The following is a 12,714-nucleotide window of genomic DNA, read 5'->3' as shown; positions in this document are numbered from 1 at the left end:
TTATATAAGTTTGGAACATAGGGAGGGGGATTTTTCGTGGAGTAAGATGACATCGGAGGCTGGGAAGGGTGACAAAGGGTATGGAGTGACTGACGGGGCCAATGAAAAATCTATACATCAGTAATCATGGGTCAGAGGTAGGGGCAAACAGGTCTTCCTGAGTCACCCTTATATGGGAGTGACTGAGACAGGTCTCAAAACTCAAACCAGGCTTAGGCTCTTCCACAAGGCTGCAGAAACTCGAGCCAGGCTCGGGTTTGTCCTCAAGGCCCAAACGAGGGCCAAAATGGGGCCCAAGAGTACGGGACCTCCCCAGGGCCCAGACAAGTCAGGGCGGTGTGGAAATAGTACAGTAAATGTGAGCCTGGGGGAGGCATCAAGGCCCTTCTCTGAGAACACCAGACAAATGCACTTGGTCTGTGTGGGAGTGGGGATGAGTTAGGGCAGGACTCGGAGTTGCAGACTGGAAGGAAGATGGGGCTCTGGCCAATTTGCCCCTGGCAAAGCTGCAGACTAGGAGAAAAATGGGGCTCTGGCAGAACAGACATTGGCTGGGCTCTGTGGAGGTCCCAGCTGGGACAGGGGTTTCACCTGTGTCCCTGGTTATGGCAGACCTCCTGGGAAACAGGCAGACTGTGGGGAATCGGAGAGGGCAGGTGCGCCACATCTGCCCCAGGTGGAATTGGAGACCCGAAGGAAGACAGGGCTGCAGCAGAGCTGATAGGTCCTGCATATGCTGGCATCTGTGGGGGTACCATGTGGGACAAGTATTGGGGCAGGTTCTCACCTGTGTCCCTGGATGTGGCAGACCTCCTGGAAGACAGGCAGTCTGTGTCCTGCTTAAGGTAAACTTCCTGGGAGACAGGCAGACTGTTGGGTGTGGGAGAGGGGCAAGCATGCCTCATCTGCCCTAGATGGAGTTGTCTGACTTTCACATAACATGGGGGCCAATTGGAGGGCTTAGAGCATTAGACACAGGAATCCCAGATGGGTTTTAAGAGAAGTATTACTTGGACATGAATGGAAATAATATCGTTCTAACACTCCATTTGTATTTTATAGTTACTAGTAAATTCATTAGGAACATTGTTTTTTCTAGCAGTCACTTATGATAGCAATGAATGACGAAAAATGATTGACCATTTTGATTCCTCTACCCAAATTTTGTATAGTGTAGGAATATTGCAAAGATTTGAAAAAAATGTGTGTTTATTTATGCACACACACACACACACACACACACACACACACACACACACACACACACATTTTCGATTTAAACAGTTTTCCAATGATCATATGCTTTGTTGAAGGAGACAATGTGAATCTATTCTTAGAATAACGGACTGTAGAATTGGTGAACATTCTACTTCATGACCTATAGTTCATTGTTTCCCTAGGTTGCCTTGTATGTCATACATTAGAAAAGATTTACACAGTTTCTTCTTGTTAATCTTATCAGACCAATTTGACTCTTAAATTCAGTCCAGTTACTAAGAGGATGGAAGATATAAGATAATTACTGGAACTTCACAATGCTGACAGGTGCATATACCCAGAGAAATAGAAACATTATTCTCTCATGATCTTGGAAATGAACCAGCTCTTCTATATATTACCGATCTCTGGACATCTTTATTAAAGTGAAAATGTACTTTCACTAATTTCATATGTTGTCTTGGTGGTCCCAAATAGTTAAATGTTTCCTAGCTGACTTCAATGAATGGTACGTGTAGAGCTATTTATGAATTGTGAAAATCGTCTTTAAAATTGAATGAGAAATAATTAGAAGAATGGAACAAGAATTCTCATTTAGATAGAGTTAGGTTTGCAGTGCTGTCAGAATCTTATGGTAGATGATTACTTAGAAAAGTACAGTTTAAAACTTGTACCTCAGTTGGAGTGGGTCTAATAAGAGGCCAGGAAATATTATGGGCTCATGTACACTATTAAAATTTTCCTGATCTTGTATCCCGGGTCCCTCAGAGATCAGTCTGCTTAGGAGAGCCTGCGGACTGCAAAAGAAACATAGCTTCTGGGACAGACCCCATTTAGGGCCCTCATCTTCAGCCAGGAAGCAGATCTGAGCTCCAGACCCCTGCGTTCCTTCCCTGCCAGAGGAGAGGTGGTCAACAGGGACGGCTCTAACCACCTGAGCAGGTGAGTGAGCCATGTGGTATCCCGGGTCCCTCAGAAATCAGTCTGCGCGGGAGAGCCTGTAGACTGCAGAAGCAACATAACTTCGGGGACAGGCCCCATTTCAGGCCATCATCATCATCCAAGAAGCAGATCTGAGCTTCAGACATCTGCCATCCTCCTCCATCAGAGGAGAGGTGGCCTGTACAGAGTACTCTGACCACTGAGACTCAGGAGACAGTTGGAAACCCAAGAGTACTGACAGAGGCTAAGAGAATCACAGGAGGAACAAGTTCCAGCCAGAGACAGCTATAACAATTAACGCCAGAGATTACCAGATAGTGAAAGGCAAACTTAAGAATCTTACTAACAGAAACGAAGACCATTCACCAACATCAAAACCCAGCACTCCCACCTCAGTGAGTCCTGGATACCCCAACACACCTGAAAAGCAAGATTCGGATTTAAAATCATATCTTAGGATGGTGGTAGAGGATTTTAAGAAGGGCATTAATAACTCACTTAGAGAAATACATAACACTGCAAAACAGGGGGAAGCCATTAAAGAATTACAGGGAAATGCTGTTAAACAAGTAGAAGCCCTTAAAGAAGAAACACAAAAATCCCTTAAAGAATTACAAGAAAACACAACCAAACAGGTGATGAAACTGAACAAAACCATCCAAGATCTAAAAATGGAAGTAGAAATAATAAAGAAAACCCAAAGAGAGACAACTCTGGAGATAGAAACCCTAGGAAAGAAATCAGGAACCATAGATGCAAGCATCCACAACAGAATACAAGAGATGGAAGAGAGAATCTCAGATGCAGAAGATTCCATAGAGAACGTGGACACAAAAATTAAAGAAAATGCAAAATGCTAAAAGATCCTAACTCAAAACATCCAGAAAATCCACGACACAGTGAGAAGACCAAACCTATGTATAATAGGAGCAGATGAGAATGAAGATTTTCAACTTAAAGGGCCAGCAAATATCTTCAACAAAATTATAGAAGAAAACTTCCTTAACCTAAAGAAAGAGATGCCCATGAACATACAAGAAGCCTACAGAACTCCAAATAGACTTAACTAGAAAAGAAATTCCTCCCGACACATAATAATCAGAACAACAAATGCACTAAATAAAGACAGAATATTAAAAGCAGTAAGGGAAAAAGGTCAAGTACTATATAAAGGCAGAATTAGAATTACTCCAGACTTCTTGACAGAGACTATGAAAGTCAGAAGACCCTGGACAGCTGTTATACAGACCCTAAGGAAACACAAATGCCAGCCCAGGCTAGTATACCCAGCAAAACTCTCAATTACCATAGATGGAGAAACCATTCCATGACAAAACCAAATTCACACAATATCTTTCTATGAATCCAGCCCTTCAAAAGATAATAAAGGGAAAACAAAAACACAAGGATGGAAACTACACCCTAGAAAGAGCAAGAAAGTAATCCCTCAACAAACTGAAAAGAAGACAGCCATAAGAACAGAATTCCAACTTTAACAACAAAAATAACAGGAAGCAACAATTACTTTCCTTTAATATCTCTTAATATCAGTGGACTCAATTCCCCAACAAAAAAACATAGACTAACAGACTGGCTACACAAACAGGACCCAACATTTTGCTGCTTACAGGAAACCTACCTCAGGGAAAAAGACAGACACTACATCAGAGTGAAAGGTTGGAGAACAATTTTCTAAGCAAATGGTCTGAAGAAACAAGCTGGAGAAATCATTCTAATATCGACTAAAATTTACTTCCAACCCAAAGATATCAACAAAGACAAGGAGGTGCACTTCATACCCATCAAAGGTAAAATTTACCAAGATGAACTCTCAATTCTGAATATCTATGCTCCAAATGCAAGGGCAGCCACATTCATAAAAGAAACTTTACTAATGCTCAAAGCACACATTGCACCTCACACAATAATAGTGGGAGACTTCAACACACCACTCTCACCAATGGACAGATTCTGGAAACAGAAACTAAACAGAGACACATTAAAACTAACAGAAGTTATAAAACAAATGGATTTAAAAGATATCTACAGAACATTTTATCCTAAAACAAAAGGATATACATTCTTCTCAGTGCCGAATAGTACCTCCTCAAAAATCAACCACATAATTGGTCACAAAACAGGCCTCCACAAATAAAAAAATATTGAAATTATCCCATGCATCCTATCTGATCACCACGGTCTAAGGCTGATCTTCAATAACAACATAAATAATAGAAAGCCACCATTCATGTGGGAACTGAATAACACTCTACTCAATGACTCCTTGGTCAAGGATGAAATAAAGAAAGAAATTAAAGACTTTTTATAGTTTAATGAAAATGAAGCCTGGCAGTAATGGGGCACACCTTTAATCCAAGCACTTGTGAGGCAGAGACAGTCAGATTTCTGAGTTCGAGGCCAGCATGGTCTACAGAGTTAGTTCCAGGATAGCCAAGGCTATAGCAAGAAATCCTGTCTCTAATAAATAAATAAATAAATAAATAAATAAATAAATAAATAAAATAAAATAAAATAAAAAATGAAGCCACACTATATCCAACTTATGGAACACAATGAAAGTAGTCCTAAGAGGAAAACTTATAGCCCTGAGTACCTCCAAAAAGAAGCTAGAGAGAGCATACACTAGCAACGTGACAGCACACCTAGAAGTTCTAGAACGACAGGAAGCAAATTCACCCAAGAGGAGTAGACAACAGGAAATGATCAAACCTAGGGCTGAAATCAACCAAGTGAAACAAAAAGAACTATTCAAAGATTCAACCAAACCAGGAGCTGGTTCTTTGAGAAAATCAACAAGGTAGATAAACCCTTAGCCAGAATAACTAGAAGGCACAGGGACAGTATCCTAATTAACAAAACCGGAATTGAAAAGGAAGACATAACAACAGAACCTGAGGAAATCCAAAATGTTATCAGATCCTACTACAAAAGGCTATACTCAACAAAACTGGAAAACCTGAATGAAATGGAAAATTTCCTAGACAGACACCAGGTACCAAAGTTAAATCAGGATCAGATTAACAATCTAAACAGTCCCATTTTCGCTAAAGAAATATAAGCAGTCATTAATAGTCTCCCAACCAAAAAAAGTCCAGAACCAGATGGGTTTAGTGCAGAGTTCTATCAAACCTTCAAAGAAGACATAATTCCAACTCTCCTCAAACTATTCCATGAAATATAAACAGAAGGTACTCTACCCAATTTATTCTATGAAGCCACAAGTACTCTGATAACTAAACCAAGCAAAGATCCAACAAAGAAAGAGAACTTCAGACCAATTTCCCTTATGAATATTGATGCAAAAATACTCAATAAAATCCTTGTAAACTGAATCCAAGAACACATCAAAAAGATCATCCATCATGACCAAGTAGGCTTCATCCCAAGCATCCAGGTATGGTTTAATATATGAAAATCCATCAATGTAATCCACTATATAAACAAACTCAAAGACAAAAACCACATGATCATGCCCTAGGACGCTGAGAAAGCATTTGACAAAATCTGACACCCCTTCATGATAAAAGTCATGGGAAGATCAGAAATTCAAGGCCCATACCTAAACATAATAAAGCAATACACAGCAAACCAATAGCCAACATCAAACTAAATGGAGAGAAGCTGGAAGCAATCCCACTAAAGTGAGGGACTAGACAAGGCTGTCCACTCATTCAATATAGTACTTAAAGTCCTAGCCAGAGCAATTTGACAACCAAAGGAGATCACGGGGATACAATTTGGAAAGGAGGAAGTCAAAATATCACTTTTTGCAGATGATATGATAGTATATATAAGTGATCCTAAAAATTCCACCAGAGAACTCCTAAACCTGATAAACAGCTTCAGTGCAGTAGCTGGATATAAAATTAACTCAAACACATCAGTGACTTTTCTCTACAGAAAGGATAAAAAGGCTGAGAAAGAAATTAGGAAAACAACACCCTTCAAAATTGTCACAAATAATATAAAATACCTTGGTGTGACTCTAACTAAAGAAGTAAAAGAAGTGTATGATACGACCTTCAAGTTTCTGAAGAAATAAATCAATGAAGATCTCAGAAGATGGAAAGATCTCCCATACTCATGGATTGGCAGGATCAGTATAGTAAAAATGGCTATCCTGCCAAAAGCAATCTACATATTCAGTGCAATCCCCATCAAAATTCCAACTCAAGTCTTCTCTGAGTTAGAAAGGGCAATTTTCAAATTCATTTAGAATAACAAAAAACCTAGGATAGCAAAAACTATTCTGAACAATAAAAGAACCTATGGGGGAATCACCATGCCTGAGCTCAAGCTATACAACAGAGCAATTGTGATAAAAAACTGCATGGTACTGGTTCAGGTAGATCAATGGAATAGAATTGAAGACCAAGAAATGAACCCCTATGGTCACTTGATCTTTGACAGGGGTGTTAAAACCATCCAGTGGAAAAAAAGACAGCATTTTCAACAAATGGTTCTGGCACAACTGGCAGTTATCTTGTAGAAGAAAGCCAATCGATCCATTCTTATCTCCTTGTACTAAGGTCAAGTGGATCAAGGAACTCTACATAAAACTAGAGACACTGAAATTTATATAGCATAGAGTGAGGAAAAGCCTCGAAGATATGGGCATAGGGGAAAAAATTCCTGAACAGAACAGCAATGGCTTGTGCTGTACGATCCATAATTGGCAAATGGGACCTCATAAAAATGCAAAGCTCCTGTAAGGCAAAAGATACTGTCAATAAGACAAAAAGGCCAGCAACAGATTAGGAAAGGATTTTTACCAATCCTAAATCTGATAGGGGACTAACATCCAATATATACAAAGAGGTCAAGAAGCTGAACTCCAGAAATTCAAATAACCCCATTAAAAATGGTGTACAGAGCTGAACAAAGATTTCTCAACTGAGCAATACTGAAGGGTTGAGAAGCACCTGAATAAGTGTTCAACATCCTTAATCATCAGGGAAATGCACATCAAAACAACCCTGAAATTCCACCTCACACCTGTCAGAATGGCTAAGATCAAAAATTCAGGTAACAGCAGATGCTGTCGAGGATGTGGAGAAGGAGGAACACTCCTCCATTGCTGGTGGGATTGCAAGCTTCTACAACAACTCTGGAAGTCAGTCTGGTGGTTCCTCTGAAAATTGGACATAGTTATATTGGGAGATCCAGCAATACCTCTCCTGGGCATACAGAAGATGTTCCAACTGGTAATAAGGACACATGCTCCACTATGTTCAAAGCAGCCTTATTTATTATAGCCAGAAGCTGGAAAGAACCCAGATGTCCCTCAGCAGAGGAATGGATACAGAAAATGTGGTACATTTACACAATGGAGTACTATTCAGCTATTAAAAACAATGAATTTATGCAATCCTTAGGCAAATGGATGTATCCAGAGGATATCATCCTGAGTGAGGTAACCCAATCACAAAATAACTCACTTGATATATGCACTCACTGATAAGCAGATATTAGCCCAGAAATTTAGGATATCCACAATACAATTTGCAAAACACAAGAAAACGAAGAAGAAAGAAGACCAAGCTGGGCGTTGTGAAGCAAGCCTTTAATCCCAGCACTTGAGTTGCAGAGGCAGGCGGATCTCTGAGTTCGAGGCCAGCCTGGTCTACAGAGTGAATTCCAGGACAGCCAGGGCTACATAGAGAAACCCTGTCTCGTAAAACAAACAAAACAAAACAAAACAAAACAAAAAAAAACAAAAAACAAAAAACAAAAAAGAAAAACCTAAGATCAAAGCATAGATACTTCATTCCTTCTTAGTTTAGGGAACAAAATACCCATGGAAGGAATTACAGAGACAAAGTTTGGAGCTGAGACGAAAGGATGGACCATCCAGAGACTACCCCACCTAGGGATCCATCCCATAATTAGCTACCAAACTCAGACACTATTGTATATGCCATCAAGATTTTGCTGAAAGGACCCTGATATAGCCGTCTCTTGTGAGGCTAAGCAGATGCCTGGCAAATACAGAAGTGGATGCTCATAGTCATCTATTGGATGAAAGCCAGGGCCCCCCAATGGAGGAGCTAGAGAAAGTACTCAAGGAGTTGAGGGGATCTGCAACCCTATAGGTGGAATAACAATATGAACTAACCAGTACCCCCAGAGCTCGTGTCTCTAGCTGTATATGTAGCAGAAGATGGCCTAGTCGGCCATCATTGGGAAGAGAGGCTCCTAGGTCTTGCAAACTTTATATGCCAGTACAGGGGAATGCCAGGGCCAAGAAGTGGGAGTGGGTATGTAGGGAAGCAGGGCGGGGGGGAGGGCATAGGGGAGTTTTGGATAGCTTTTGAAATGTAAATGAAGAAAATAGGTAATAAAAAATAAAATAAATAAAATAAAAATTTCCTTAGTTAAGAATGTCGATCTCTAGGCAGGGCGTGGTGGCGCACACCTTTAATCCCAGCACTCAGGAGGCAGAGGCAGACGAATTTGAGTTTGAGGCCAGCCTGGTCTTCAAAGTGAGTTCCAGGACAGCCAGGGCTATTACAGAGAAACCCTGTCTGGGGAAAAAAAAAAAAAAGAATGTCGATCTCTGATTAGAAATAGACTATGATCTGTAAATATCTCTCTGCTTTCACATCTGAATTATGGTCAAAATGTATTGGTTTGGTGATTTTATTCTTCAAATACTCTTCAGGAAAAATTCTCAATGGAAATTTATTTCATATTTTCTACTAATGAGTAACTTTGGGAAATGAATCTCCAAGGTCAAGCAAGAACTTTTTTCTGTAAGTAAATCTTTTCTGATCCCTAGAGAGAGAATACAGACTACACAGACTCCATCATCTCTACTCTCATATATGGTCTCAGTAATGAATGCAAAGGGCAACATGCTTGTAGATCTAAGACAATTGGGTAAAGTGGATGTTTCTAAGTTCATCATTGATTAGTGGATATTAGAGAAGTCAGAAGGTAAGGGTGAAATGTGATATTTTATGGAGTATTAGGTCATATTTCAGAATGGAACATAGAAGATGCAGTATAGGACATCATTTCATTTGTATGTTAGTTTCCAAGGTTGCATGTAAATAATGCCACATAAAAGAAAATATGTTTCATAGTGAAAATACTTCTATGAAGTAATGATGTTATATATTATATATATGCATATATCACAATACACATAACATAACTGTTGGGAGTTGGGGGACATGGGGATTTTCAAAGGGGAAACTAGGAAAGGCAATAACATTAATGTAAATAAAGAAAATATCTAAAAAAAGAGGTTTCAAGAAAGCATGAAATTAAAACTTTTGCATTAAAAGGAAACTAGGGGTTAAGACAGGAGATTTTGGATAAATAAATTGTAAGAAATAGAAAAATGAAGCAATAGCTCTAGAAGCCAAGGGATTGTCGCATATTACTATGTAGCCCATTGGAAGCTAAGTTTTTAGATGCTAACCTCAGATGCTGAAATAGTTTTCAGATAACCTCAGTACTGAGTCTCAGTCACTCTGAGTTCCAATGAGATCCATATATTTTATAGATGAATAGGTTTGAGATGAATACAATAGCAGTTATCAGTTTCAGATGATTACAATATCAGTGAGAATGTTTAACATGGTATATGCCACCATGAGAGTCATGCCATTGGCTGATGGCAGAAATTATTGTCTCTACAAATGAGTGTGAGAGTAGATGTAACCTTGTATGAAAATAACTTCTTAATTTTTAGTACAAAGACGGAAAAGTGATATTACAACTATGATTGACAGAACAATTTAATCTTTTAAAATTTGGTGCTGCTAATTGTAGCATCAGTTGGTGGAAACACAGATTCTCATCTCACCCTAGTCTCTTAAGTCAGACTTCTTGGGGTGGAGTGTGACCCCTGTGACTTAACAGCATCTCCAGGTGAGTGTACAGTGTGACACCAGTGACGTAATGCATCTCAAGGTGAGTTTTAGCTTTGCGAAACTTTGACGTTCCCATTCTCATTTAGAAACATATTCCTAAAAATTTATTTCTCTGTATTCTAAAACACATATCCATTGGCACAACTACATATGTGAGCATCCAGAGGTTAATAAAAATGTACATGAATTAAAGGAGAAAGGATATTGTAGTCATCCTACATGTACCTTCTGTCTTTCAAATTTAGCTCATCATTTATAGTGTAACATTATTCAGCTTTTTTTTTAAAAAAGTTTATTTCTGAGCCTTTTATATGCTCTTTAATGTACAGTATGAAAAGACAACCAGAAGCAACTAAAATTATAAGATCTCCCCATGTGTGAGGATTTAACCCCCCACATAGTTTGTGGGACATGCTCTTCTCTCTCTCTCTCTCTCTCTCTCTCTCTCTCTCTCTCTCTCTCTCTCTCTCATTCTGCTTTGGTTCCCTTTATAATATTTAAGACTTTATATATATTTACACCAATTCAAATACATATGTATGTATGTTACAATCTAGAATCTACATTTGAGAGAGAATATGAGTGTTCTGCTGTTCTGAGTTTGTGTAACCTCATTTAATACAATTATTTTTAGGACCATTCACTTGCTTGAAAAATTTTATCTCAGTATTCTTTTTTTAATTTTTAATTTTTTATATTTTTATTTTTTATTTGTTCTGTCCTTCTCCCATATTATTTTTATTAGATATTTTCTTCATTTACATTTCAAATGTTACCCCAAAAGTCCCCTATACCTTCCACCCTCCCTGCTCCCCTACCCACTTACTCCCACTTCTTGGCCCTGGCGTTTTCCTGTACTGGGGCATATAAAGTTTGCAAGACCAAGGGGCCTCTCTTCCCAGTGATGGCCATGATTAAAATCTTATTATGTATATTTACCATATTTTTATTGAAAATAGATTTTTCTCTCATATAATACTTCCTGACTTCAGTTTCTCCTCCCTTTAGCTTTCCTGTCTGTCCCCCTCAACACACTCCTCTTCCACCAGATCCAGTCCTTCTCAGTTTTCCTTCAGAAAGAAGCAGCCCTCCAAGATATAACAACCACACACAACAAAACAAGATACAAAAAGACAAGGCAAAACCCCTCATATTGAGGTAGGGCAAGGCAATCCATTAGGAGGGAAAGAGTACCAAGTGTAGGCAAAAGCATCAGAGACACACTTGCTCCTACTGTTAGGACTCCTACCAACCACCAAGCTAACACCCATTAACATATACACTGAGGATGTGGTACAGACCCACACAGGTCCTGTGCTTGCTGCTTCAGTCTCTGTGAACCCATCTGGACCCTTCTTTATTGATTCAGTGGGCCATATTCTCCTGCTGTCCTACATCACCTCTCACTCCTAAAACCTTTTCTCCCCCTCTTCCATTGTCTACTTCTCTTGGACATGATTAGAGCTTTCTTGTTCTGTAGCTTTCATGTGGGATGTCAAGTTGCTAGTATGAGATGACTCTAATTATTTTATGCAGGCACATAATGATGTCAACTTTCCTATTAGCACTATTTTCATTGTGTCTCATAAGTTTGGATATGCTGTGTATTTATTTTCATTGAATTCTAGAATGTCTTTAACTTCTTTATTTCTGTTTTGACCCATTTTTTAATTCAGCAGAAAGTTGTTTAGTTTCCATGAGCTTGTAGGCTCTCTTTTGTTTTTGTTGTTGATATCCCTCTTCACTAGTCCACGGTGTGCTCATCAGATGCAGGGAGTTATTTCAATTTTCTTTTATACAGGGAGACTTGCTTTTTGTCCTCTTTTTAAATGATATTTTATTGTAAAGTATATGTATGTATATTTGTGTTTATATGTGCACATGTGTGTCAGTGCCCACCAGAGACCAGAAACAGGATTAGAGAGCTTGGAACCTGAGTTTCAGGTGCTTGTGTGTCACCTGACTTGGATATGGGGAGTCAAACTCAAATCTTCTAGAAAAGAAGCAACACTCTTAAGTACTGTGCCATCTTTCTAGCCCCTAACATAAATATCAAAGTTATACCACCCAACGATAAACTTTCATTAATTTCTTCATGTTACAAATACAGATAACATAACTGTTGGCAAGCAGTTGATGAACAAGACTATGTTTCTCTGTCTTCTGTTAGTAGTAGAGCCCTGTCTATTACAGTAACATGATGGACTCCTTCCTAGATCTCCATTGTTAACCCATTCTTCTTATAAAAGAATGAGTAAAAATATAATTAAACAGAAAGTACAATAAAGAAAAATCCTGCTAAGGTGTGAAAAGAAGTGGGATCATAATATAAAGAAGAAAAGAAAGATGGAAGGAAACAAAGAAATAAAGTAAAATTGGACAAAATATTGGAGCACCCTCTCTGTCAGTCTACATTTTACTAGTACATAATATTTTTTTCTTCACACTTTTTTAAAGATATTGTTTTATTTCCATGGTACATTTTCAAAGCCATTATTGTCTTTGGAACAGAGTCACATTTTTCTTATTCTGACTGTTCTTGACCAGGTCATAGGGAGGCAACATCCAGAGTAGCATCTTATCTTGAAGACTAGTAATAATTGTTACAAAAGTCATGTTTTCTTTGACATTTTAAAATAGAAATCATGGCCTC

The sequence above is a fragment of the Mus caroli genome, unplaced genomic scaffold (assembly GCF_978045245.1).
Source record: "Mus caroli unplaced genomic scaffold, Mus_caroli_1 scaffold_18, whole genome shotgun sequence".
Lineage (NCBI taxonomy): Eukaryota > Metazoa > Chordata > Mammalia > Rodentia > Muridae > Mus > Mus caroli.
Note: the sequence above shows the minus strand (reverse complement) of the source record.